This window comes from Falco rusticolus, chromosome 5, assembly GCF_015220075.1.
Source record: "Falco rusticolus isolate bFalRus1 chromosome 5, bFalRus1.pri, whole genome shotgun sequence".
Classification (NCBI taxonomy): domain Eukaryota; kingdom Metazoa; phylum Chordata; class Aves; order Falconiformes; family Falconidae; genus Falco; species Falco rusticolus.
Window position 1 is genome coordinate 45,640,022 of NC_051191.1, and position 25,892 is coordinate 45,665,913.

The 25,892-nt window shown below is 39.3% G+C and overlaps 1 protein-coding gene across 9 annotated transcripts in view; it reads left to right on the forward strand.

The window, feature by feature from the left end:
* Window positions 1-25,892, forward strand: part of ANKS1B (ankyrin repeat and sterile alpha motif domain containing 1B) — a 441,694-nt gene that overhangs the window by 362,373 nt on the left and 53,429 nt on the right. The gene's annotated exons all lie outside the window — the stretch shown is intronic.

Below are 25,892 nucleotides of genomic sequence, written 5' to 3' on the forward strand. Positions count from 1 at the left end.
GAGTGGCTCAAGGCAGGTGATAAACATGGCCCATCACTAGCCCTGTGTTGCCACAAAAGACATTGCAAAGTCGTATCTGTTTTTTCAGCAGGAGCGAGTGAAAGAGAGGGTCTCAGAGATGTGTGCTCAACTAAAGCAAATGCTCCTTCGTGAAATCACTCTGGTTGCTCTTATTCCCAGCTTTCTGTAGAAGATTAGAAAAGATTATGCTAGTCTGCTACAAATAATCCCAGTATCAGTCCACAGGTTTTGATTTTCTTAGAGCAGCAATTCAAATACTTCTGCTCACTGTAGTGGATCATCTGTCTGAGGCAAGGATGTTTTCTACCAACCAAACCAAGGCTCTGTCAGCAATAGGGTTGATTGCTCTTCCAGAGTATAACAAAACCCACCGGAAAGCAAGAATACTTTCACTAGGAGCACTTGGTCCGTGATGAAAGTGGAAATGGTTTTCTGGATGAAGTAGATAAGAAATTGAGTGATGCTAGTTTCAAACACTTTTATGCTAAACTACTGACCTCCTCTTAAGTAGTCCTGAATTTCTGTCAGCTCAGTAAGAGCCCAGGACTTTCATCTGTCTGTTTAGGATAATACTATGAGTACGATTATTCCACAGTTAAGAAGTTTTTGAGGGATTTATTCCCTGTGCTTGCTCTGCTGCCTGAACCGTACCTATCCTAGGAGTTGATTGCAGTATTTATCAAAGCTATGGAGCCCCCATTTGAGCCATCTGTAGGTGGTGGTTGTGCCATCTGTCACTAAAGACTGCCTTCCAGAGGGAGAGACAGTATGCGCAGACTTCGTCATGCAAAGCCTGTAGGGTATGGTCTTTGATGTTTGCTTTATCCTTGTAAGATGTATAAGTTGTAGTGTTTCACTAACTTCTAAAATTTTTATTGCAAGAGGCTTCTGAATGCCATAGTAGCTGATACTTTATCCTCACCCATCTGTATGCATTACGCATTTTACTGAGCTCCACTCGTTCCTCTGGGAGGTGAGCTATGGTACCTAGTTGTTAAAGTCTGCAGGAATGTAAAAAAAAAATCAGCAAAACCAAGCTGCAAAAGATTTCAAACTATTATAGTGCTTGGAGATAATGATAAGAGCCACACAAAGTGAGGTGCCTTTGGGTGCAAGCATATCACTTTCCAAATATTTTTGCTATGAATTATCAAGGATTACAGCAGCAGCAGCAGATGTTCAAGGCAGCATGATATAGATTGTGTATGCTTTTGTGTTATGATTAACTGAGCCAATATCCTTGTATACTAAGAGATAGGTGACTTCAAAAAGTTTCAAGAGAACATTTAACAGCATGTTTTGGGAATACTTTCACTACAGATGTTGCTACCGGTAGCAGCATTCAAAATTTTTGCGTGGTGTTTAGTGATTGTCTAATTTATGATTAGCAGTGGTGGATTGTGATTAGCCACTACATTTGAAGTGAAATTTGTATTGTCTTCAGATGTATTTTATGTTGGATCTGGGGGTGGTGTGATGACCTAGACAATAGTGAATGTGTGAACAGCTACCTACTATGAAAACTGTGGGCCTTCAGGACAGCAATTTTCATGACTTCATATTCTCTCTATTGCACAAGCTTATTGGCAGTCCTTGTCGCAGTGAAGGGTACGTCTTCATACTGTGTGGCCATGGGGCTGTGAATCCTTCTGCTGCCTTTTTCACATTGGAGTAACGCGTGGACCAGACGTGCTGGTAACCAGAGCGTTCAGAGGCTGCTGCTGAATTTGTGTGTTGCCTGGGACAGTAGCTCGTCCATGCAAGTAGGACTCCTGAGCTACCCTTGCTCACTGTGACCCACACGGTGTTGGCAATCTGTCAGAAACAGACATAAACAATGAAGTGGTGGGTTTCATAATACATATGGGTTCTTTTAATGCAACACAAGGAATAATTTGTACAAATGAGAGAACCCTAGAAAGAGACATTGCATCAGTAAGAGGTGATACTGTGCATTGCTACGTTAAACAGGAAAGGAGCTGATTTAGCATAAGCAAACGGACTTTTAAAAAAGCCCCGTGATAGCTATTCCTATTCTAGCGCAGATCAGATGTAGCATTAAGTGTCTGTCATGACTTGTATGTGTAATGTCTGTGTACTTACATATGCATTAATAAAATATTCCAAAAAATGCATAGAGAGAACATTACATTGTCAGTAAGAGGTAATGCATGTTTAATCTAGACCTGGCTTCTGAAGATACTCATGAAACGTAGAGGATCAAACATTTTATTTAAATATTGTATTTCAGGGCATCTGAGTGGATTGTTCTTTGTTCTTTATGGATGTTCTCTCAACATGAAACCAAGGGGATATATAAATATATATATATATTTCCGTTTTTTCCTTTTTTTTTTTTTTGGCAGTGTAGCAGGGACTTGCTCAGTTGCTAGGTAACAAGGTATTGCTTTATTTGCAGGAGCAGTAGCTGAGTTGATAGAGGAGGCAATGATTTATCCAAAATATATTAATATATACTATGGCAGTAATAATGATTATTGAAATGGCTTATTGTTATGTGCTCCGTGCCATGGAAAAAAATATAATCACTTCATTAGAATATTTTCTCTGCTGTGTGTAGGAAACCTGTTTAATTACTAAGAATGTCCAGTTATTTAGTGAAGCAGTAGAATCTGTATCATTTAGTGTCTTAAAATGAGTTATAGAAAAAAAAATACTCCCAGAAGTAAAGTGTTAATGGAAAAAGGGGATTTATGAGGAGCAGTTATTTCCCTAAATTGTCCATTCATACCTTTTTTTGGCCTTTCACAAACAGGCTTGCTTTTCCAGCAGCAATACGTTTTTCTCCAGGGACCAAGACCAAACCTGTCAGTCACCAGGGCAGAAGCTGGCTCCTTCCCAGTGGCAGGCTGCCATCTCAGTTCTGCCTCCAAGACGACCAGCAGGTGGTCTGCAGGCCGCTCCACCGCCTCCTTTCTCATACAAGTCTGGAAATTCAGAATGGTCAGAGTTGCCTTCAGGGCAAATGCTAATGCCACCTGCTTCCACTGCTGGCACTGTGACTGGCTAGGTGGTGCTGGATGCTGTGTCCGTGACCAAAAATGTCACTGCTGTTCATCTTGTTTGGTTTTGCTGTTACTTGGGAGAGGGAAGCATACATAGATAGTCCTAGTGGATTCCCCATCATCTTGATGCTCTTCTTAGGTCAGGTTATTCTTAGCCAGGTAACACCTTCACCCCTGTCTTTTATGTGAGATGTTTTAGCCAGGTCTCACTGCTGTTCATGGATCCAGGAAGACTACGTTTGAGTGTGTGGAGCAGGATTTCTGTGGTCATGTTGAAGAAGAACAGTTGTTCTTTCAGGATGATGGAAGCCATATTGGCTTAGAAGAAAGTTGTCATCGGTATTAGCCAAATTAACGAATGTTGTATGGCTACATTTTTTAGTATTGTTCAAGTCATCCCTGCCTAAATCGTCGACGCCTTTCCTCCTTGCAGGGACTGAAGTTTAATAATACATCACATGTATAATTCTGCTGGTTTTAGAGCAAACATTGACCTTTTCCCCACTTCAGTCTGTTTTTAGCACTTGCAAATCTTTTTAACCCACAAACTCACCTGCTGGACTCTGAACTTGGTTCTCAGACTTCCACGTATTGCTCCAGAAATTTGCAGTTCACCTCCACTTAGGTGTTATTCCTCATACGGATTTTATAATCCTAGTGGATTTACCTTTCCAAAGGCTATTATCTATAGTCCTGGTCATTCAGTTTGTTTTTTTTTTACAGAGGAAGATCCTGCTTTATTTAGGGAGAATTAAAGTGTTGTTTATCAGTCTGTGATGGAGAGCAAGATTCATCTACAAGCAACAGTTGATGGGCAGGCAAGAACAGGATAATAAAGATGGCAAAGTTGATCTCAGTGTGCCTCACCTGTGCTAACAAACATTTGCAGCTGTGGATAACATTATACTGCTGCTTGAAAACCGATTTGTAGCTTTTATTTTCTATCATACATGATGTTATCCCTTAGACCTCTGATGACTTCTAACACAGTCATTCACATAGTTCATAAGTAAATAGCTGCAGGCTTGGTCACTGTTTTAAAGAACTGAAGTATTCCTGATCCTTTGCCTTTCATTTCAGGAAAAGAAATGAATTAGATTAAATAAAAAGATAAATAAAAAGAGGCAAAATGGCACTCTCACAGTATCTGGCTTCTTAAAAAGTTGCAGAAAATAGAGAAGAGCCAAAGCACAAGAGAGTTAAAAAGAATAAAAGTTAGAAAGCTATTTCTGTATCTATAAATTTAGAAGATTAAAAGAAATAAAAGGAAAACAGAAAGGACAGATTAGAGAAAATGGGTGCAGCAATAAAAAAAGTGCAGCAATTACGCTTCAGCGTGAGTCAAAAGGACACACAAGGATGGTACTCTTCTGTGAATCATCAAAGGGAAGGTATGTGGAGCCATTGCAGGATGAGGTCTTCAGAATATAAAATTCTGTTGTCTTGACGTTAGAGGAAATAATTTTTTTACATTTTCACGTACTATCATGTGCAAGCTGTGCATTAAGGAAGCTTATGCATCCAGGGCCAGTCACAACCTGTCTGCTTATCCTCGCCTTCACTTTCAGAACATTCACCTCTTATGACAGCACCTACAGCTGCAGCTTGTTGGTGCTTGGTGTGAAGCTGCCTTGGGTGCTTTATCTTGGCAGTGGGAGCATCCAGAGAGTCCTTGGATCGTTATCATCACACAGAGGCATACTAACCTTGGCTATAGGACTCCCTTAACTCCCCAGATACAGTGAGCTTTGTGTACTTCATGTCACGGCTGTTTAAAATTCCTCGGTTGTAACAATCAGATTCAGAGAGGACAACATTTGCTTGCTTGATGTTTTCATTATATGAACATTCAGGGTCATGACTTGGTTCTTCCCTGAACAGATGATTATCTGTATGACTGTTTTGATAAAAATGCTTTCCTTTTTGGATAAACCATCAAAGAACTGGATTGTTTCTTGTTTCAAAATGCTTTAATATGATTATATGGGTGTGTTATAAGTTTAGAAACCAATCTGATGCTTGCTTGTCCTAAGCAGCAGAGTTCTCTTTCCAATCTCAGTTGAAGGAATCCTGTGTAGAAAATCTGGATGTGCATGCTTAGGTGAGAGAAATCACTGAAGACAGTTGCTTAATTAATCACTGTTCTGACATGAGTGTGGAGTGACATTCACTCTACATGAACATGATGTCATTTATGTGGACACAAATGCACAGCCTAGGTTTGTTTCGCCCAGTTATGTTTATGACTGCTGAAGGACAGAACTGAGTCTAAATTTGGTGTGCTTTAACTTTTCTGTATGTAGCAAAAGAGTATTGAGGGTAGCATGCTCCTCTTATTTTATGAGGAGAACAATGATTAAATAACTGCAGTTATGTTGAAGTTACATAAGGAACAAGATATGAGTGTCTTGCTCTGAACTATTACTATTATTAAAAGACATGTATTTTGGAATTTTTGATCACTGATTTACTCCATTGAAGTTCCCTTTGGGGGAATACTTTTTAACCTAAAGAAGTATGGGTTTGCAATTGCAACATCAGTCTTTTGAAATTCCAAATGGATTGGGCATTTGAGCTGGAAGAATGGTTTATTTCAGAGATACTAAGTTCCCACAACTGTCATGAAAGTGAGTAGAGGCAACCCTTGTGATAAATAACCCTTGTTGTGGTGGGAGTATCATGTCTTACAGTTCTGGGGCTATGAAAAACTGCAGGTAAGCAAGTAGTAGAGCCATGATGGGAAGCTGGAAATAAATATGGAGGGGAAAGGGGTACAGAGAAAGGAGAAGTTCGGTCTGGGTCAAGGGAAGGATTGTGGAGATGTAGGTGAAAATCTGCAGGAAAATTTATTGTTACTCATGCTACCGGTGGCACATGTCAGTCACCAGATGCTTCTTTAAATAAGTCGCTGTGTGATGAGTGGCATGCTGGCTTAAGTAAAAGCACTTGCTGGGTTGCGGGTAGCTTCTCATACTGTTCTCACTGTGCCAAGTGCCCTCTGGTAGTGCGATGTGAGTGATAAGGGCCATGAGCACCGAGCGCTCTCGTCTTCTGCCCAGGGGAAATGTGTATGCCACAGGGTAGCTGGATATTTAGCAGAACGTTAGTGTTTGTGGGAAGGGTTTTCTCAGTGTATGTGTTGCTATGTAGTGGCTAGAGAAAGCAAAGGCAGAGAAATACACCTTCCACCCGGAATGGAAGGTAGCAGAGTGGCATGATAGATGGCTGTGTTAAAAATTCACTTTTGCTTTCTCGTCTCCTTTTAATCAGATGTTTTACTGTTTTACAAGGATTAACATTTGCTAATCCTTGATTGGAAAAAGAGTACATATTTTTATAACGTTTTTTTCCTTTGTATTTGTGATCAGCAAATGCAATGTCACTTACGTAATCATAATAATTTTTCACTTAACCTAGTGGTCCATGAGAAAGTGTTGTGATTTTCATAGATATTGCCATTAGTTTATGAGAACAAAGATCACTATAAGGAGACAATGTGGAACATCTGATTTTAGGCTTGCAGAGAGTGAAGACTCTGAAACACGTCTTACAGTGCCTGGCCGGACTGCACACAGGGTGGATGTTTTTTATGGCTCTTATTTCACCTGTTCTGGTTGTGTGGATACAGCAAGTAAGGCCAGGATGATTCTGTGAATAAAGCATGGCATTAGGATTTAGGAGAGGGGGGTTTCATTTCTATTAGTATGCCAAGTTTTATCTGCAGCCTTAAGTTTATCGGTTAATCCACATGTACTTCAGGTTTTCATTTGTTAAAAAGGAAAGAGAAAATCAAGTTAGCTGGTTTTTTTTTCCTCTCCTGCACTGATAAAAGCATACAGTTATATTGTTCAATAACTCAAGGGCCACACTATCAGCAGTAAAGAATGAAGTGACCACATTGCAACAGGGAAAGTTGAGTCTATATAAAATTAAAGTCGATGCATTAAAACATAGGTTTATAATCTGATGTTTAAACTATGGTAAGACTCACTGGAGTACAATAAAGCTTGATCATATGCAATGTAGTATAGGGGATTAAATTTCATAATTGCTAATAATAAGTAATCCTTCTGCCTCCAGGGCATATAGAAGGTTGAAAGGCAGCCAAACCACTGCATTTTCATTGTGTCAGTCTCCTTGGCAGTTCTCTATGGAAGCATGTTGATGGGCGGGAGGGAGGTTAGGAAGACCCTGTGGGTATGTATGGCATTATTGTCACGCTCATAAATTACGCAAGTCCTCTGAAAAGTGGGTGCACAGTAGCACATGCTATATATCCTCCTGGGACAGTTCAACGTGGCATTCTGCTGGCTCAGGGGATTCAGTTATTTGCTGCTCTCTCCCTCTCTTAATTTCATTTGTGAGCTTATTTCACAGGGGTCTATTCTACTCTTAATGCTTCTGCGTAATTTTCCTGAATACTGGAAGTATATAAAAGCAATGAGAAGAGACTAGACCCCTGAGCCTGGACTGTGTTTTCACTGTGCTAAATTCTTGGTTTACCATTTATAAGCTCTCACTCTATAAAACCTGTGCTGCTGCGCTAAGATAAAATGTGTAGGTTTGGATTTCATTTTTCTAAGAAGCAGGATAATAGGCATAGAAATGATGCATACAGCAGCATATCAGAATGGTTCTGTGTTATATTGCTGTATTTGAAAGTAAAGCTAAAAGAACAAGTCTGCTTTTCACGTTTCTTTAATCATTTTTTAGCATGCTGTGAAATAAAACATACTCTGTCATGTAATTTTCTTCTTAAATCACATTCTCAATGCTGTTCTTAATTCTGTAGTGAAGCATGAGTCCGTGTACTTTGCTCCCTGCTTTCTGCAGTCCCAAACTCATTTGATGTTCAGTTTACAGCACTTTTTAATTTCACCTTGCTGGACTGTATCTTCTCTTGTACTTTGGCATAGAGCGGTGGAAGTCCTGGATGCCTGAGATGCAAGGACAAATCTTACCGAATCGGATGCATCAGGTTCCCTTCGCTGCACCATGGGCACTGTTTTTAAGACATGGGCTGCTTTAGCTCTGTGTAGGGCTCTGCTCTAGTAAAACACAGGTGTTAACAAAGCAGGCTGGAAAGTTTGAGAGTTGACAACATAGGATCAAGAGCAGCCATTAGGAGAAGTAGCTACATCTGATGCATCTTAAGCTAGTGTATCACTAACATCAGACCAGCAGATCTGCAGTTCTTGTTTACCACCGACACCAACAGCCTGGGGGGGGGGGGGGTGTGTGTCCTGTAGGGTTAAGAGGAAGGAGAGACATATCAAAACGGTAGGTTGTGCCCAGCTTGTGTCAGGTCAGCCTTAGTTTTACAGGCTGCATCAGTGGGTTGGGAGGAGAGGATTGGCACCAACGACAGTGTCCTTTACACCTGATTCTCAACAGAGTTCTTCACAGAGCACAGCCAGGGAGAAATACTGCCATACAACTTCTCATTAATCTTTGCATGTGGTTTTTGGGTTTAGTAGTTTGATTACAGTTGGGTTGTGTCCAAGCCTTTCTTTGCATCCGATTATAAATTTCTTTTACCTAAGTGAAAATTAGAATCTTTCATGACACGGTGCTGTGAAAAGCTGAAGATACATTGAAGGGTAACAAAGTGCCATGTTCATTTTATCTTAGGGACCACAAGGTAAAAATTGTCAAGTTTTGAAATAAAAGATTTCTCCTAACTACAGGATACATGTTGCCTGCAAGTCTAAGCTGGTGTCTGAAAGGCTGCCTTGCTCGCTTTCGCATGGTAGAAAGGATTCTGCAGGCAGTATTTATAGTAGGGCTGCTCCAGCTTGTGCAGGCTGTTCCTGTGTGTAGAATTTATAAGTTCAGTTGTCCTTTAATTAGCGATTATATAGATGATGAAAAGCTAGTCACCTCAGGGCTTCAAATATCATAGGAAAATTAAGATGCGGAGTTTTTTTGCTCCCCACCCAAAATGATAATTTCAAAGCTTTCTATGCAGTCATGGGGCTTACGCATTTGTCTTCCTAACATAAGCCAAAATTCAAAAGTTTGTGGTTTTGGGAGGAAGATAGACTTTACTGAGACTCATGATGAAATCACATGAGTGAGAGACTATATAAACAGGATCTGCTTACTTTCACCATAAATGTGCCGTCTCTGAAATGGAAATAAAAAGAAATCTTAGTATTTTTTTCTAGCTGTGAGAATAAGGAGCTATGAGATCGAATATATTTGTAGGGTAGGTCTGCTGAATAAGAAAATACTATTTTTACACAGCTTTCATTCTAGCATTTCATTTTAACTATGCCCATCCTTTTCAGTTCTGCAATGCAGTGTAATCCCTATTTTATTGGAATACAGCGTGTCCAAGTGAGACACTGGCTTCATTGCAGTCAATGGTATTTTGCCATTGACATCAAGAAAACCAGGTTCCCATTGTTACCAGTAAGTGGTGAATGAAAGAGACTCTTTCACTGGCATTAGATCATTGCAGGCAGGTAATTTATAGACTTGTGGAAAGTATTTTAAATAGTATCAAAACCCTAATGTGTGTATGCTTATTAAGTTATTAAACAGTGTTAAGCTGATATTCAGTGCTCATTCAGAAATTAAAGCTTAGGTTCCTTTGGGAACAAGGGACTTGGACCAAGAACACAACTGTAAATCTACACAAAAGGTAAAGTGTTAGCTAGGAAATAAACATGGGCAATTTCAACAGAGAATTCAGGCAGTGAAGCCCCAGATGTCTAGCGCCCTGGTACTTCTGGCAATCTGAGAAGGATTCTTGGTGGGTTCTGCTGCCCCGGACAAGTATATAGGTCCATAGGCAAGAGGAGAGAAAAAAAACCCCACTAACAAACAAAAAAAAAGGTATTTTTATTCTGCTTGGAGGATTTTGTTGTTAATATTTAAGTTAATGAAATGTCTGACCCATTGAATTATTTTTCTAACCATTTATCTAACTTTAAAATGCATGAAAAATTCAATACCCTTAACATAGCAAAAATTATTTAAATATTGTGTGTTCACTGAGTGCATAATAATCTGCAGTATATAGATAACTTTTCAGTTTGCTGCACAGAGATTTAGCTGTGCAACTTTGAGCTAAGTTAAAATAATGATGTACATTTTCCCATTTAATTTTAGATCCTAGTTTTCAGTATATGGGTCAGCTCCTTAACTCAGTCCTGCATAAGTCTTGTTGCACAGAGCAGTCAGAACTATGATCAGGTCTTCCATGTTTTCATTTCTTTAAAACACTAAACTGTAAATTGAGTGTTTATATGCAGAAATATAGATGTGTCCAACAGCAGTTATTGTCTTGCTATCTGCACAACAAAATTTATGTTTACCCTCTGAAACAAATTATTTTTACTAGTGATTCTTCTGCTGATAAACCTCTGCAGTTTTTTTAACCTTTCAGGAATTAGAGTTTAGAGAGAAAATGGTTGCTTTCTTCTCATCTTAATCTCAGTTGTAAAGTTTAACAGGTTTTGCTATCTCATTTGCCCATGTACCTTCTCTGCCATTGTGAGGAACGTTTTAGCACACTAGCTTGTGCCTGCATTTTTGCTTGCCTTGATTTTGAACTTGAAATAGACAGTGTGAGCCTCTGTGAGCACATCTGAATAAGTAACTCTTCAGTTGCACACCCCAGGAATACAAGGCTTAGCTCCCAGTTTGCTCTGGTGTGGAGCAGTTTGCTGCTAATCAAATCCAGGCCTTGGTGGTCACTGTTCTTCAGGCATGTTGTGGCTAGCGTGATGCCTGCTACCATCTTTGTACACGCAGGTGTGAATGGAAAGCAGCAAAGAAAAATGCCCTGCAGCAGTCTGAGGGTTCCTTTGGACATTTTCCTTTCCAGCTTTCTATTCATGTGTGTGCGTACAAAGACGGTAACACACGTCATGTCTTTTTACATGTCCACATACGCACTTCCATGTACTTGCACACCAAGTATTTGGAATCTACTCAACGAATCATGCCAATTCAAGTTTTGTTACACTCTCCATTTCATGCCTTAAAACTACACCTTTATGAGGAGGTTTTTCTTGAAGATATGTCAACATGGGTCACTGGAAGGTACTGCTGAGGGATACCAGCCCAGGTCCTGCACACAAAGTGCTATATATTGAGGGGGTTTGTACTATTTATACATGGAAATTCCTCTTGCCCTCAATTTATATTTGATGCAGGCTTTGTTAATACACATTTTTTTTATTGCACATACAGAGTAAAAATGTGGCTGAAGTAACAAGAATGAGTGACCGCCCTTGCACAAATAGAAGCCTGTATATATATATGTGAATGTATATACTCAGTACACATCACCTGGCCCTTAATCTTAACAGATGGTATGAAGTGGTGAGCTGCTAGGTGAATATTACCCTTTTCCCTTTCCTGATTTTAGGAGATACATGTGGGGGAAAAAAATTGGCTAGTGTAGGCTTTTGGCTATTTAGTGTCCATTGAAAAATAATTCCATGCAGATCTTATGGTAGACACTCTTCATTGTGCTTGTCAATTGTTTCACAGCTTTACACATTTTAAATGAGATAGCTGGACTATGCTGCTTTAGCATTTAAATGAAGCCAAATTAGTATTCTGTCAGCAAGCAGAAGGGGGTTTTATGCTAGAAAGGTGTAGGAGGGAGATGGATAATGACGGATTAAACTTGCTGATACAAACACATGCCATATTTTCTTAAAAATATGAAATTCTGAACCACTGAAGCTTGTAAATTGTGAAAGCTGACCCTAGATGATTTTAATATATATGCCAATTCCTGGGGGCTTACAGAATCTATTAGCAAAACATTACAATGGTAACATACAGAAGTAATTTTTTATATTTTCCAAGTATTTATTACATCATGATGCTGTAATCTTTTTCAGTTTAAACAGTAAAAAAAAATTATCCTAGTGAAGAGATTTCATGAGATTTTAAACAGCTAAAAAATAAATGCACAATTAAAAAAAAATCCGTAGCAGGAGCCCATGTTCATAAAATCACTTCTTTCTTCAAAATATTATGAAATAGCTATTCTGCAGAATGCTTCCTATTGGTAAAACATTTGTTTTCTCTATGAGTTTTATCTCAATAAAGAATTAAACAACCATACCATGCCTGGTAGTATACCAAGTTGTCCTAGGTCACAGCTGATGAGGCGAGCTCCTTGCAGGGCTCCTAGCAGCACCACTTGTACAGAAGACTCACTGTACAGACTACGAAAGAATAGAAACCTATGTGGGTGTTTGTTCTCTTCGTTTCAACGGTATCCTAGAGGTGCAAAATAAGGACAGAGATTGCTGAAGAATGAGGCGGTCTTTTCCTGCAGTCTTGGGTGCTTATCCCATAAATGACATGCATAATAGACATTAAATATACATTAAAAATGTTTATTACATGGATATTTCACTGCTTATGGAGGAGAGCAGATGCTGTTATATCAAATCTGATTTTATTATCAATCCAACAGCTTCCTTTCCACTTTTCCCCGGGCTTTTTACCTTAGTCATTGGTCAGCAGTTTTTGCTTTTTCTTTTGTTGTCATTTCTTCCCGTCACCTCTGTAGTGGTCAGCTGGACAAGGTGGGAGTATGGTTGCAAATGCTGATTAAATTGCTGAGCTAGGTGGGAGGCAGTAAAGAAATAAAGGGGGCCTGGCGCAAAGCTGCAAGGGGAAAAGCAATTTGGGGTCTGTTGAGCTGAAAAGAAAGCTGTGAAGAGAGAGAGGGAGAAGGCTGACAGATGAGAGGGAAGAAAGTTGGATTTGCAAAGGAGAAAATAGGAAAGTTATCTGAACAGCCACAACAGACAGACAAAATAATCTACTCTGGTTTATCACAAATGTCTTGTGGATATCACCTACTGGTATCTTTCAAATAGTTACCTTTTAATTTTACTGTAAAATGTAAATCCTTCCATTAGCTGTTTCTCATCTGATTACTATAATGACCCGTTTTCTGGTCTTTCTATTCTTCTCCTGTGTTATTCATCTGCTGAAAATTTCTGGCACTCATTTTATCTTTGATAGGTTCCAAATTCCCATTTTACTTTATTATTTCAGGAGCTTGCATTGGTTGTATCCACAGTTAAGAAGTGGATTAATAAAACTTAACATTTGCATTTTGAATTCTCAACAGATGTAATTCCTTGTACAGTTGGGACTTGCTTGTAGCTCGTGGTGTCTCCCACCGTCTTGTTTTATGATTTGCACATGGTGTTTTGTCATTTATTTGTTTTCCCCTTTGCTCCCTGACCATGGATGCGGAGGAATCCTGTGTGAGGTCTTCGTTCGTGCTGTCTGTAGCACAAATGTAGATTGTCGTTTTATATAGTTGTAGCTCTCTCTGAAGGTGTTTGTTGCTGCCTGTGTGTCCTGGTGACAAAGCATGCAGTGATGCGTTCAGTTTGACTCCCAGCAGCGCTGGTCTGCAGCATTGGGGCTGCGGGAAGCTGCGAGGCAGCTCCGAATGGGAAGGGCACGCCAGGGCGGCAGCGTGTTAAAGCGTCCCGCCATGCTTCAAACACAGGGAAATACGTGTGTTAAAGCGTCCCGCCATGCTTCAAACACAGGGAAATACGTGTGTTAAAGCGTCCCGCCATGCTTCAAACACGGGGAAATGCGTGTGTTAAAGCGTCCCGCCATGCTTCAAACACGGGGAAATGCGTGTGTTAAAGCGTCCCGCCATGCTTCAAACACGGGGAAATGCGTGTGTTAAAGCGTCCCGCCATGCTTCAAACACGGGGAAATGCGTGTGTTAAAGCGTCCCGCCATGCTTCAAACACGGGGAAATGCGCGTGTTAAAGCGTCCCGCCATGCTTCAAACTCCTCCATCCCACAGCCTCCCAGCACGCTGGTTTGGAACTGGCACTTGTGTCAATCCCCAGAGGGTCTGCCAGCAGAGACACATGTTCTGGGAATACATTTCCAAATTTCAGGGTGCTAGTGAGTGCACCATGCTCTGCTCTCTGTTTTCCAAACTGTGATACGGATTTTTTATCTCCTGGGCAGCTCTGAAGCACCAGTACATTTAGTGTTTTCTTTTAAAATGTTTTGTTAACTTCACATATTGTTCTAAATCTTCAAGCATGAAGAATCCGGAGAATTTTTCCTAGTCCATCTGTGCTGCACTTTGATGGGAAAAGCTGACTGCACGGCTCTCATGCTGGTTCTGTCCTCTGGGCCCATGGCCAGGGAGGGCACCCATGTCCTGGGGGCTTGGTGGAACACCAGCACTTGGTAAATTCCTTGTGATAGGTACTAATTCAGAAAAGATCAGCTGTCCCTATCTTGGACCAAATTAGGGTGAAACACAGAAAGTTCGTGAAAATTAAGAAATTGGCTGCAGCTGTGTAAGCCAGTGCTATGTGTTACAGAAATATAACATTTCAAAAGCATATTTTAACCTTTTCCTTAAGTGTTTTTCTTTCCTACTACTGAAGTAACACAGTCTTTACTTTCGGTTGTGTGCAGAAATTTGGTTTACTGACGCTGTTGTGTATCTGTGAGAAATCTGTTAGATAAAATATGAACGCAAATCATGAATGGAAAATGTCCTATGATTCAAAGGTTCATGTTACAGCAGAAGCAAGTAAGTTTCAATGTCAGTGTTGTTAAAATGAGAAAAGCCTTATGCTTCTCTGCGTCCAGATCTGGATCACAAACACAGGAAGAATAAAAAAATCCCCAGATAAACAAGGTGTGTACTTGAATGGTAGAGTTTCTGAAACTTTACTTAATTAACAGGGACTAAATTTAGGCTTACTTATTCATTTGAAAAACCCAAAATGTTAGTTAATTCTTTAGTACAACTCAGAAATATATTTGAAGTTTAAATCAGTCGTGTGAAGATATCCTTAGTGGCTACACTTGAGACCATAGCAAATACATAAGTTACATTATTATCTAGTTGTCCGTAGCAAGAGGGTTTTTTCTTTTGTTATTCATATAAATCTACTCTTCTGATTCATTATTAATCGTAGTTCATGTGGTGACTTGGTGTATAAAGTTCATGTCAAGATTTCTTACGTTATAGTGAGTTAATGTGATCTGTACTGCAGTGCATTTTTGTGACAAGATGATGTAGAAACTTACTTGGCTTCACAATAATGCTGCTGGCTATTATGGCTAATACTATAAATTAATAGATATAAATAAATATACATATAAAATAATCTCTTTTCTGCTTTAACATTTCAAGCTCTAACAAAATTAAAGGTCTGCAAACTTGTCGTCCCAAACAAATGTGTGTTTTCATGGCATTATTTCTCATCTGAAGGGTGGTTATTTAATGTTGTAGTAACATTTGTAAAATAGGATTAAAATAGAGTATGATCTTCCTATCGCATAAATGGACGGAATTAGTTATATAAGATTTAATTGAAGAAACATGAAAGTTATTTCTTTTGGAAGTACAGATCACATGAAAGAATGGAACGAGCTCTGAGTATGTTACTGAACAGCAGTGCTGGGTGAATAATCTGGGCAGGAGGAGTAGAGCTGCTGGATATGTGACTGACCATCAGTCAACAGCGTAGCACAAAAAAAGACAGTGATATGGTATTGTTGTGCATACTAACAAGAGGAGTGTGTATAAAAACTTGTAGATTTCTGTCCCCTGGTGTGGTTCTCTTAAGTCTCAGATGGGATAATGTGCTTATACATTGGATTCTTCATGTCCGGTTGAAACAGATTTAGGAGGGAGAGTTATTCTTGGTAGAAGAGTTTTGCAAAATTGCTTGTATGTTATAAATGACTCACAAAAGAAGACTTCTTTTTTTCTGGTTTACGTTCTTTATTTTTAAAGCAAAAATGTTATGTGTTTATATTGCTTTTTAGATGAGGGGAAAAGGGATTGTTGGCTTTTTTCTGCTCATGTTGTGCATTAGAAATCATGGCTGTGTCTGAGCTTGTATCCAGTTACCTAGTGTAATGAGCATGTTCCTTCTAGGGGGAACAAGACTGAGAGCATACGTAACTTTCTGCCAAGATGTAAGTGGATGTTATAAAGGAGATACTGATGAATTATTTTCATAAATCAGTGAGGACAGAACAAGAGCAAGAGAAGAGGCAATTTAGGTTAAATATTAACAAAATAATAATTCAAGAATCAGAATTGTTGATCATTGGATTAAGGATATTTCCTAAATTGCAATATTTAGAACTATAAAAAGGTGTAACTAGACATTGGGGAGTTTCTTGACAATATTAAGAGTGGTGTGGGAATTACAGATGTGATTCAGGGCCTCTGACTTGTTGTGCCGTGGGGCTGCTGTCCTGCAGTTAGCTGCATCCACAGGTCTGCTAAGTCATTTCAGTTTTATGCAGGTCCAAAAATCCCCTTGTGTAATGCTGTGCAAAATAGACTGCTGGTGTTACTGCTGCTGATGGAAAAAGTGGGGAACGAACTCCTTGGCACGATCTTTTCTTCTTTCAACTTTATTGCATGGGTTGGATGGGCCTAAGATAGAGAACAAGAAAAGCAAAGCCTGAGCCATGGGAAATGAGGTTTATCCTCTTTTTGACACTCTGAAGACAACTTTCCTTTTTCAGGAACTTTTGATAAAGCTAAAGAAAAAAAAGAGCAGAAGAGCAGAGGTGAAGAAAACATGCTACACTGCCCTCTACGAGGAGTCCTGTGCAGCCCTTCTCACTGAGAAAATTCAAATAGAATTTATAGCAAGCCTTTCCCATGCTAACCCATTCACTGGTGGGTCTTGCCAGAATGCTTCATTAATAAAGCGTCATCTGCCCAAACTGTGGAATTCAAAAAGATACACACATCTCTATTCTTTTTAGTTTATAAAATAACTTTTAAGGACAGCAAGTTTGAGATGACTAAAGCTTTGCTGGTTTTCACTGTTAATATGAAGTTCAGTTTATCTTTTTTTTAACTATAGTACAAAATCAGCCTCCTGTTTGGAGAGCTCTTCAGTACAGCTTGCCCACTTGCTTTATTCTAATTTGGTTATGTACAAAAATGTTTCTTCCTTAAGACAGACTATAGTTGAATGTTTAATGAAGGAATCTGCATAAGAAGATGCGTACGATCTGAATGGCCTTGTGGTTTCAGTTTTATCTCAAATCATGCAGACAATAATCTTTTATGTCTGAATTTGTCATGTTGCTCAGAGCCACAAGGGAAGAACTTACTTGAGCTGTTGACGGATGAGTATTTTTGCCACTTTATTTGTATCCTTTTGTAACCCCACTTTTTGATGGTGTTCCTTCCTGCTCTTACCTCAAGGCATGAAAGAAAAGATATTTTGAGAAATGCTTTTGCTATCCCCTTGCTGCCCCTGGCAGAGTTAATCCAGCCATCCTGCTGTGTTTATAGAGCGTGTTCTCTCCCACCCACAGTGCTTCCTCCTCACAGATTAAGAGTCAAAGTACAGCATGATGCCGGCTCTGCCTATGATGTATGATTCTGCTCTGCCATGGTGGCCATTGCCTTTTTTTAAGATAGTAGTAGCATTGCTACAGTTGTGATGAGATAGAGGATATAAATGAAGCAAGGATATAAGGGAGAGCTAATAGCTTTTTTCAAAGTCGTATCATGTAGTTGGAAAATGGACAAGATTTGATGTTCAGAATCTGACAAGCAACATCACAATCCAAACCAAATGTGGGTTAGACAAAATTGCTCTTAATGTATTTTAATTATGCTAATCAATCAGACTACCTGAAAGAAAACAGTATATTACTATAGCTGCAGTTGAGATTAATTGATAGCTTTTACATATGTAGTAGCTTCTTCCATTTGATGTTAAAGGATGAGATCGCTGAAGGCGGAGGGGGGTGTGAAACCTGGGGAGAGGGACTGGTGCCATTTATTTCAAGCCTTGATTTTCTTCTAGAACCTGTAGTAATTGTTTTAATTAGTTTAATTAAATTGTTTAATGAGAAGATTGTAAACCAGGATAGTATAAGATAACGGTGAAAGTAAGTTGATGGAGGATCTTCTCATTTATTATTTTTATGCTATGGTTGTATGTCATGCCATAACCTATACTGAGGTTATCGGTCATTCAAAGTTTATTCTTTTGGGGAGTGCCTTGCTGAAAGAAAATTGATGAAACTGGTCAGGTAGCTGTTGCTGCAGAGCAGGCAGAGCAATGATTGAGGACCCTCTTCACATCACGGTGTATATGTAGGTGCATATTTTCCGTAAAGTAATGAAATTAAGATCTCAATAGAGGTGACATTCCTGGACAGCATAACACATGGTACCCAAAATAGAGTCAACAGCCCCTATACTAGCACATCACAAAATGTGTTTTACTTCATCCAGTGGGCCACACGCTGACAAATAAAGCAGTGTGGCTGAGGCTGAGCAGCCACGCTGCAGTAGGGTGAATCCGTAGCAATTACTGGTAAGACAGAAAAAGTTACGAGAAGAAATATACCTTTCATAAAATGGCTACTCTGTCTGTGACAGGTTTTTTGCAGTCCTCAGGGAGAAAATGGCAGACATCTGATAGACAAACTAGAAAACTAAATTTAGTAACTGCTGAATACTAAAAAGCATAGGCTCATAGATGGTGGTTTCTGTTAAAATGCTGGCTTTAGGGTTCTTTACAGATTTTTATTTTTTAAAATATTTTGGTTTTTTGCTAATTGCCCTCTTTTTTTTTTTTTTGGGGGGGGGGGTGTATGTGAAAGAAGCTCCAGTTTCACTATGGGGGGTGCATTCCATGTTTGGCTTGTACCACTGTAAGCAAAGGCAGCTGCTGAAAATGAGATTTACACCTCTCCCTCTTCCCTCCATCCTTGGTTGTACTTTCCTGCCCATTTGCTGGTGCCAGTGTTAGTTTTTCTGTGGTCAGGTCAGGAAGTAGGTGAGGAGCTGGCAGTGTAGAGAACTGCTCCCTGCCCACCTCCTAGGTCCATTTTTAAGGGGATCCCTGGAGCGAGACCCCTGGGAGGTTGCTCTGCTGCAGCTGCTCCCACTGTGCACCCCAGCACCCCTTCTGCTGGACTGAACCCTGGTATTTTTTTCTGCAGATCTTATTTCTCTAAGGAAGTATTTTCATGCAGTTTGGCAAGACTTATAGGACAATTTACCTGTACTTGGCAGCGAATTGGGATGGGTTGTGTTCTTAGCATTATTCTATCAGTTCATACTAGTAGAGCATTGGCATTGCCAGCGATGGCTCTTGTATCAAAGGCTACAAACACTTTTCACTTTTTATCTTTACAATACTTTTACAGCTCTTTCCTTTAAAAAGTGGATAAATATTAATGCTAGCAGTAGAACAATAATGCATGATCAAGTCTGTAACTCTGGGATATTTAATACTTTAGGGGATAAGCGTATTTTGGATTGCTGTGTGTGGTGGTCTGTGAAAACTGCTCCATAGCACAGCCTGAATGCAAGCCATGGGCAGCCTCTGTGCATAGATTTGGCTTGAACTGGATATTCAAGGGTGGAGCCCATGCTTTAAATGTGGACATTTTGCAATACAGAAAAACAATTTTACTAAACTGGAAATACTTTAATGCAATAATAGGTTTTCTTGCATACAGCTGGTAACTTGCAAATACACTAGGAAACTGAACGTGTTCTGAATAACATCTCTTAACCACATTTGTTCTGATCCTTAGTCCAGGTTCTCCTGTCCGGTATTTGGCTTTTCTTTGTGTATGTTGAAGACATTCCATCTGCAGTCATTGTGTACCTGAAAGATGTTGATGATTTAAAAAAAAAAAAATGCATAGAAGGACCTCCATTAAATTTTAGTATTAGAAGGAGATATTTTAACACCATCTTAGGTTTTTCATTACTTTTATTGGCATTTTTATCAGACAATATAATTGCATGATATCTAAATAAACAATTAATTTTCAATTCTGGTATATTAATGTCTGTATCATTAACAGATTTCATTCTCATACTACAGAGTTTACATTTTAATGACTGCATTGGTTATAACTGTGAGCTAAAGTAATCTGCATTTTTACTCCAAGCAGCAAATGACTGTTTGCTGCTTCTGTTATTATGAAAACATTCATTACTGTATGTTTTTAGAAGGCTTTAAAAAAAAAGCTATTTATTTAGTAGGCAAATGTCCTGTTCTTTAAAAGGGCTTCAGTGTGGGGTTTTTTTTTTTTCTTTGGCTTGGAATTAAGTCTGTGATGAAATTGAAACAAGATCAGAAGGATCGGTTTTAGAGCTGTTAAAATTTTCTATAGAGATTTGTATTTTATCTCCTATTTCTCATTACACTACCTTTATTTCATACTTGTGTACATCTATCTAATGTGCTTTGCTGATAATTGTATACTTAAAAATAGATAAATTATTAGCTCGTTATGAAAAGTGTTGTAGTACCAATAACTTTAATTATAATTTATCTGCTATGTAAATTATCCTGCAAAATATTGTGGGATAACACATTGGTATTGCAATTGTTCTTGTAGTACTACATGATTAACATTGAAGACCTCAAGGAGGTTGGCTGGGAATAATACTCCTGGTCTCTGACCACACATTTTCCAAATCTGATCTAAATCAGTGGCTGGACCTGTCATTAGCTCCACACAGAGGTGGAGATGAAAGTCACCAGTGGAAAGAACAGTCTTAAGAAGTCCATCCTCCAGTACTCGATTTGTGAATGTATTCCACCGTTCAAACTGTCCAATATTTTTTCCACTTACTGCCTGTGAAAAATAGGAGGAATATTTTCACTTTTTGTACAGACCTGCTTAGTGCTTGCTGTTTTTCACATGAATAATATTTTCAGCCTTGTCTAGTAGAAAAGGTAATCATTATTGTAATAACCTTTTAGTTTGTATGTATAATGGACTTTTAGGATTTCTGATCTATGGGTTTTTGAGCCTCATGTAATAAAAATGCACATATGTAATATTTTTCATTACATCTGAGGCTTGCAAAGTCATTAAACTGTGACTATTTTTTAAAAAAGGCCATAAATTTAACTTCTATTTTATTAAAAAATTGCTTTTAAAAAGCAGTTCAGCATGTAGCCTGAGGAGCATGTATCCGCAGGAGGTAAAGTGGCCAGGTCTCAGTATTGGCCAGGTCTTGCTTCACTGTATTTTCCTGATTTTTATTAATGAAAAATTAACGAGTATTTTTCCACTGAAATATTGAGGGTTATTGATTACAAGCACAAAATTACTATTATTTTCTTTTATCTTTAGTACAGCCAGAAGTACTCATGCCTGGTATTTTCAGCCAGCCATTTCTTAAACTAACGAGAATTTGAAAAACCATTTAATGACAGAAATAGCTTGTCTGGCGAAGTCAGGACAAAACTTCCAGCATTCTCGGCAGTACCAAAGGCTGCCCTGAGAACTTCTGCAAAAAATGATAAATTCTCACCCACCCGAGTCTGACCTGGGATGGCAGCAGCAGAACAGCATTGTAACACCGCTGCTCTGGCAGCAGGTGATGTGCAGCCATGCATCTCAGATGGGTGTAACAGCCTGGGGACCAAAATTACCTTTACTTGGAAAAGACTTTTGGCCTTTGGCTTCTCAGTACCATTAAACTGGAGATCTGCAACTAAATTATATATTGGAGGGGGGGGCAGGGCAAAAAACCCTCAGTTGTTCTTGATAATGTATAGAAATGGGACTTAACTAGGCAGCCATCTGTCTTTGTGAAATGCTGTCACCAAGACAACTGACATCTGTTTCCAGTTTGGTAATTAATTCAGGGGGATAATGGTGCATATTTCATATCATCATGCTATGAAAACTTAAGTCTCTTACAAGTGTCTTCACAGGTGTAAGAAACAATTGCTTCCACTGCAGGTGTTGAAACCAGAGAAGTCACGCACCTAGCAGAGGTGCTTCAGAGCCTCCTGGTCTCCACATGCCTGTGCTTTGCTGGGCAGTCAGGGCTCTACAGGAAAAGCCCTGCACTGTTAAAAATAGCAAGGGTTTGCAATAATTTAGGGTTGGGAGGAATCAGCAACTGTAATCAGGATGAGAAAGAGCATAAAATATCCCTATGTGAAAAATGCAACAGTTTAATGTAGGTGGGACTGGATTTGGCCGTGTCTGGTATTGGTAGACCACCAGTCATTCAATATCACAGCTGACGCAGGCATATTTATCTTTCAAAATACACCAGTTACTACACTGTGTAATCTTGCTCAGTATGTGGGGTATGGGGGGTTTTTGCCCTTTTTTTGGATAGTCTTTTGGTTGTTTTATTTGTTTGTTTTAACTGTTAATCACTGACGGCAGTCCTGTATTTAGCGTTTGTAAAATTTTGAACAGTTGTCCATGCTGGGGATTTGTATAGCAAGTGTATTTAAACCTTTTCCAAATTTTCAGTTAAACCAGTCATGGTGATCAGATGAGCTGTACTGTTTGGGCTGGGCTCACTTCCTGGGTGTTCTGGGCACACGTGTCGTGTGCCACTGGGCACAGGATTAGCCCTGTGGGGTGGCATTGTGGCAGGAAAGTGGTAATAATCAATTCATCCATCACCTGCAATTCCAGATAGCCTGGAGTTTATTCCAGTATGACTAGCAGTGAAATGGTTAATAAAATTGAATTTAGTTAGCATTTGTGGCCGTTCAGAAATAGGAAGATCACACCTTGTTGGCTTGCATTTACCATCTTTTCTTCTTAAATTCTGGAGTGTCTGATGCTGCTACCAGAGAATCACTAGTACTATTCTGACCACTCTTTGGTCTTTCACTTTGTAGCTAGTTCCTAGTGTCTGATTGCTGCTACACATTTAGTCCAGACCGCATGTGCTATTATGGTACTAATTTTAGCCCATACAGTAACTTTTCAGATTATTCCAAAAGAAAGGGAATTGATTACTTGAATTTCAAGAATCTTTATAATACTCATTTAAAAAAAGGAAAAATGGAATTATAAAAATACAGTATTGAATCATATTGTTCAATCAGAATAAAAGATCAGGCAGAAGAATGTTGCAGAAATAATGCTCAGTTTTAGATTGAGTAATTTGTTAATTCCAGCATCTGCACATACACAGTCATCGGGGAGTTATTGGGCTACATGTGGTTGTTTTTTAAAACATCTGTCAACTAAGTCAGAAATGTAAATGCAGAGTGTTACATTGGTTACATTTGTGGGTTTCTTACATTTCTTAGTGGAATTTCATTTTGTGTTGGAGACTACAGAGGTAAAAACAAGATTAAATTTGTGTGCACGTATAATTTCTTCAGACAAATGACTTGCGCCATTCTCTTTTAATTGTGTTACAGCTTCAAATATAAGCAAATGTATGAGATGGAGTTGTATTATTTTTGTCTCAGATATACTGATGGTGGTGTGGAAAGATGCATGTTATATACATGCTTTTTTTTTTTTTTTCTTCTTTTTTTTTTCCCCAGTAATGAAGTAATAGGCTGTGGAGGGCCTTAAGTTACTCTGGACAGTTTTGTGACACGTTGTAGCTGATTCCTGCAGTCATGCTGCAAAGCTCATTTCATTGTCCTATATGAAGTAAGCGACAATCCACTTGACAAAATGCTTCACTGTATAGCACTTAGGTGCATTGTATTGACTGTCCCTGCAGTTCAGTGTTACTGTGTTCACTGTTACCTGATATATGGAAAATATTCATGGGGAACTAACTTTTGGCTAAATAAGTGTAAGATTGTTATCTGATACACAACATTAACATATTTCTAAGATACTGCTTTAGGCAAATTTGCCATTGCATACTGTTGACCTATATTTGTGATATTTGACATTTTTGATAGGTACTGTCAAGGATAATCTATCACAGAACAAGCTTTCAGAGTTTTAGGGTGTGTGTGTTAAACTCTTGTAAATCAGATAGTGTTTCAGAAAATGGTATTTTATATTTATAAGTCGAGTAACAGTTTTTCCAAGTAAGAAAATTACTAGGGAGTCCATTTCCAGAAAAATGCAGCTGTCTTCAGTTAACAGAGTATGTGGTCCGAATAAGATTGGGTTACAGCTGCCTACTGGCTGAGGACCATACATTTCTGTGGGTTTCATCTTTAAATCCCTACATACTTCAGCTTTGGTGTGACCACCATTTTAATGGAGAAACAAAATGTGGAATAAGCTTAGCAGAGTTTATGGTGTTTAAAGATCTGTATTGCTTTCAAATTGAGCACAGTTTTTGAAATAATATAACCATTTATACCTGTCTGCTCATCTCTTACGTGTGAAGTCCCTCAAGACTCGTGTCCTTTTCTCTCCTGTTGTTCAAGAGCTCTGTGAAGTCAAAGAGAATTGCTTTGTGTGGTTTGTTATAGCTAATAAGTCAGTCAGAGCACTGAGGACCTCGAAACAACCCAAGAAATATAGCTTGACTCAAAAATCTCAGGGTAAATGCTCTTGATTATGGGGAAGCATTATGAAAAAAGCAAGTTCACTGAAGTGCGTTACCTGAGTAATCCTTAAAGCAGCTGTAGTGTGTTCACGTTTCATATAGTTAAATACAGAGATAAACAGTGCACCCTTCTGTTTAACATTCAATGTAAACTGAATACATAACTAAGTCTTCTGCATGCCTCTGGCATTTTTGTGTGTGCTGTGCTATCTCAGCTTCACTCGTGCTTCACCAGATTTAGACTAATAGGGTAGCACATAGCAGGCTTGTGGGACTCTGCAGCTTGGAGCTGCATGGAGCAGCAGGGGCTGCAGCACCCTGAGAGCTGCCTCGCAGAGGAAGCCCTTGATCTGTTTCATGTCATAGCCCATCGGTTTGTAGATCCAGGCAAACAAGATGTTCTTGATGTTCCACAATATCAGATAGCACAGATGTCCAACAGAGGACATGTGGACAAATTCACATGCCCATGGATAGCAGGCAGGAGTTGACCCACCAGAATGATGACGGTGGATTGCTGTGCCGTATCCCAAGATACTGGATCTAAGAGATGTTGTAGGGGAGTTGATGGGGTCTGGGTTCTGTTTGGTTTGTTCTCATGAATGGTAGCTCTTAGTGGTACTGCTTAAACTGAAGTAGCTGATCACTTAGGAGGTAGAATTTTCAGGGCTTTTGGGGGACTATTACTTTTCCTAGGTTGAGTGAGAAATTCCTCTCGACTGAAGGGTGTTGACATGTGGTGGTCCTAAATATAGTGGGAAACGCTGTCTCCTGAGAGGGAATGGCGGCAGCTCTGGTATATGAAACTATATATACATTCTGGAAGAGTTACGTGAGGACACTGCTGATTGCAGAGCAGAGGCTTGCTTCCACAGTTAGGGCCGTGTTACACTTTGAAGTCATTGTAGCCATTAAAGAATAGCCTCAAAATAAGACTTTTGGTTTTTGGGTTTTTTTTTTTTTTTTTTCCTCCACTAATGCTCAAGTTTCCAACTTGCTGCTTTGCCTGCTCTGTTTTCCTGAGGGCAGCGGTGGTTGTGTATGTGGCACGGACACAGATAGATACAAGTAGGGAGTAGTTGCAGTAAATTTGGAACACCTTTTTGGCAGTATTATTGGAGTTTGGGCAAGGACCAGGTATTTGAACCTATACGCTGTTGGTCACATCTGTGTGCAACAGAGGATATATCCATTGTATTTGATACAAGTAATAGGCCTCCAGGACAAAGTCTGTCCATCCTGTGTTTCTTACGCAAGGATGAATCTACATGATAATGCAAACTGTATGAGGCATTTGGAGATCACCTGTGGGATGATGAATAGATTTAAAAGTGGTATTTATTCATTGTGTAGTTCCTTTCCTCCCTTTTTGCCACACACACACACACACACCCTCAAGCATTCCCTGGCTGCTCTTTACTCTCTTCCTCATCCATTCCATGAATCCCTTTAATCCACATCACTTACTGTTTGCCTGCACCTCTACGTTTCCTTCTCCAGTCTTCTCCTCCCCTTCCTTGTTTTCACCCCCACTCTGCTGCCTTCTCTTCCTG